At 42.6% G+C, this 3,723-nt stretch overlaps 1 long non-coding RNA gene across 1 annotated transcript; it reads left to right on the plus strand.

Annotated features, from left to right (window-relative positions):
- Positions 1-1,232: 1,232 nt before the first annotated feature.
- On the plus strand, positions 1,233-2,854 carry LOC121143099. Its single transcript, XR_005880209.1, has 2 exons — positions 1,233-1,435; positions 2,578-2,854. It is a non-coding gene; the product is annotated as an uncharacterized LOC121143099 (long non-coding RNA).
- The last annotated feature ends 869 nt before the right edge of the window (positions 2,855-3,723 follow it).

Here is a 3,723-nt window from a genome sequence, read left to right on the forward strand (position 1 = left end):
AAGGGTTTTTTTTGTTTGTTTTTATCATTTGTTTAGGAACCCTTAGTAGCCTAAAGAGAAACAAAAAATATCTTTAAGGAACTTCTGACAAACATCAAAGACATTTTAGTGGGGAGGGCTGGAGAGACGGATGGCTCACTGGTTAGGGGCACTGGCTGCTCTTCCAGAGGACTGTGGCTCAATTCCAGCATCCATAGGGCAGCTCACAATTGCTGGTAGCTCTAGTTTCAGGGCATCCTGCAAAGTTTCTATACCCAATAAACCTCTCCTCAGATGAAGCAATCCAAATCTAACCAAATTAGAAAAAGCCCAGGTTTAATGGATACAGCGCTCCCAGATGGCTTTCCAGACTCCCAGAGAGGAGACAGGAAAAACCATGAGTCTGTTTTCGGGAAGCAGTTTAAATACCCCGTGGGAGTGGTCTTGAACAACTCTGGGGGAGGGGGTCATCATTTGGAGGGCTTTCTGAGATGCAACAGGGTTTGAGAGAGATAGGAGGGAACTTGGGCAGAACCTCCACCATAACAGATCCAAAGTCCTCATCTGGCCTCACAGGCACTGGGCATGTGTATAGTGTACAGACATACATGCAGGCAAAAACGCATATGCACAAAATACATTTTAATTTTAAAAAATCTATAGTTTGGTGGGGCTGGTGGAATGGGTCATCTGGTAAAGATGTCTGAAGGCCTGAATTGGAGCCTCAGGACCCACACAAGGAAGGAAAGAACCAAATCCCAAAAGTTGCTCTCCAAGCTCTTCACTCTAGCTGAAACCCACACACCCACATACAAATGGATAAATGCTTTCCTTTTAGTTTTCATAAAGACATGTAAATCTGGACTTACATGTTTGGCTATTCTAAATTGTTATAAATTATAATTCGGGTGGTTGTAAATATAATATGCAATATGAGAGAAACACTAGCAGTAAAAACATCAGTCAGTTTCACACGGGTCAGTAAAATAGTGTTTTAAAATTTTGGCCTTAATTCTGACCCACGATTCTTTAAGCCACTCTGTCTGGGTAAGTTTTCCCTAAAGATCACTGTGCTAAAGGCCTAGCTAGCCCTGGTTTGGCACTTGAGAAGGTAGTGGAAACCTCTAGGGGGCGGGGCCTCTAGGGGCGGGGCCTCAGGGAAGAAGCATCAGGGAGTGTCAGTGAAGCGTCAGTGGCTCTCTCTCTCTCTCTCTCTCTCTCTCTCTCTCTCTCTCTCTCTCTCTCTCTGCTTTCTGGCTGCCACTGACACAGTGACAGTAAAGGCCTATAAAGAAAACTATTTCCTTCTGGTCAAGAGAAAGAAATTTCTGGTTTGGGTGGAGACTGTTGTAACATTCCAGCTGGACAGGTCAGTAACGTGGCTAAGGGACCACCCTTCAGGAGAATGAGGTCACCCTGAGGAAGGAAGGATCACCTTAAGCCATGCTAATGGGAGGTGAGCACTATCTAGCTCTTTGATGAGGTAATGTACAGTCCCTTCCCAGAATGCCTTTCTCCAGTGCCGTCCCACAAGCTCCTGTGAAGTCCTGATTCAGATTAGCTTTTCCTTTTTATTATCTTCTGTCTCTTTCTGTAAGATGCTTTTTTTTTTGTTCTGGCATTTTAAGCTCCTTGATCTTTCTCTGAAGCTCCCCTTCCGGCCACGCGGCTGACCTCTGTGCCAGCTTGACTCAAAAGGCATGGGTATTTTCCTTTTCTTACCCGCTCCCCCCTTCTGGGCAGCTGCCAGGATTTACAACTTGCCTGCCCTGGGTGTTTTTCTTTTAAACTCCTTAATTGTCCTTAAGCTTCTATTTGAATCTGTTCTTACATTCTTTTATTTATGAGATTAAGGACCTTAACAGGAGACTCCGTTTTCCCCAGTATCATATGACAACTCCCCCCAAATTTCTAGTAACACCACAAAGCCAGAAGCTCCCTCAACCATGTGTTTCTGTGCTATCTCAATCATGGGTCCAAAAGCAGCAAAGCCAGGAACTTTCTGTTTATATTTTTTGTTTATTTACTTCAGGTATTTGTTATAGTAACAGAAAGTTGACTAACACAATCAGCAAATGAGGATGTCTCTCTTGATCTTGAATTTTTAAAATAGATTTCTTTTTATGTGATGTGTGTGTGTTTGCACACATGCATGCATGCATGCTAGTGTATATGTGTGTGCCAGTGTGAACATACATAGGTCCTGCAGAGTCCAAAAGAGGGTGTCAGACCCCCTGGATATGGAGTTACAGTAGGCTGTGAGTCATGTAACACAGTGCTAGGAATTGAACTTGGATCCTCTGGAGGAATAGGAAGTTCTCTTGACTGGTGAGCCATCTCTCCAGCCCCAACCTTTGATTTCTGACAATTTTACTGTTAGTGTAGATGGGTGTGCATGATTAGGGGGTGGTATGAGTGATGTGGCACTTTTGTAGATGTCAAGGGACATTTTCTGGAGTCACTTCTGTCCTTCTATCTTCATGTGGTTCCCAGAGTCGAAACCGAGGTCATCAAATGTACATGTTCTTTTTACTCACTGGGCCATCTTGCTGAGTCCGATCTTGGATTTCTAATATATTAACTTGGTACCACACTTAGGTCAATGTTTCATCTTAGGATCGAGATGCTGAGGAAATCACTATAGTCATGGAAAGAGTTCTCAGACAAAGGCAATGCTGCATTTGTGAACCAGTAGATGTGGAGAACAGGAAGAGATGAGTACCACCTTCAAGTGCAAACCCGGCTTGCCCCGTCATCACTGTCTACTTCCCTTAACAACAAAAAAGGAAACTCCTGCTGATGGCCCCTGACCACATAACTAAACTATTAGACAGTTTTCTAAAGAGATTCAATATATCTATGTTTATAAAGATCATTTGCACTGTTAATCTGATTTTAAATACTCTAGTTTGAAATATGGAAACACTGAGGTCATCATCTGGAAGTCTCCTGTCATGAGTTTTATGTGCAACTTCAAGGTCAAAATAATATAAGAACAGTGAATACTTGCTCCGTTTGTAACTCATAAAGCCCTGGGTTCAAATCCAGTGCCACTATGAGAGAGAGAGAAGATTGAGGGAAGGAGAGAGGGTGAGGAGGGGGGAGGGAGAGAGGGAGGGAGGAAGATTATTGAGTAGCAGTGCAGAAAAACCCTTGATTATTGTGAAGAAATCTCATGCTAAGTTCCTTTAAGAAAAGGGACAGTTTGGCACATTAACTTGCACCAGAAAGGAGTTTTTATTAGCTGTTAGCAAGTGTTTTTTAGTACGTAGACAGGATTATACATGAGGCCTTCGCAGAAATAAATGGTAAAATCATGAAAAGTCGGGCAGGGAAACGTTAATGGGAGAAATAATTACAGGTGATAAAAGATTGTATTTCATTATTGAGGAATGACAGCTACAAACACAGCTCGTATGGACGCAGAATGTCACCTTAGCTCACACTCAACCTATTGATGGGAGGTAGTCTAGCTGGTCAAAGGACACCTGGAGATGTAGATATTTACAGATATTTGTAAAGGAAAATATGTGAAGAATATTACTTATGTCAAATGCAATCTGGTGGGCTTGGGGTCTAGCTTAGTGCTGAAGGGGGTGTTGATGGAAGAAGGGAGTATTGATGGAAGAAGTTTCTTGTCCCACTTGCCAATTCCCAATTAACCACTCAGAGTTTTAATATTAACTGTAAATGCCCAGCCAATAGCTCAGGCTTGTTCCTAGCTAACTCTTACATTTAAAGTAG

The sequence above is a fragment of the Mesocricetus auratus genome, unplaced genomic scaffold (genome assembly GCF_017639785.1).
Source record: "Mesocricetus auratus isolate SY011 unplaced genomic scaffold, BCM_Maur_2.0 Super-Scaffold_100011, whole genome shotgun sequence".
Taxonomy (NCBI): domain Eukaryota; kingdom Metazoa; phylum Chordata; class Mammalia; order Rodentia; family Cricetidae; genus Mesocricetus; species Mesocricetus auratus.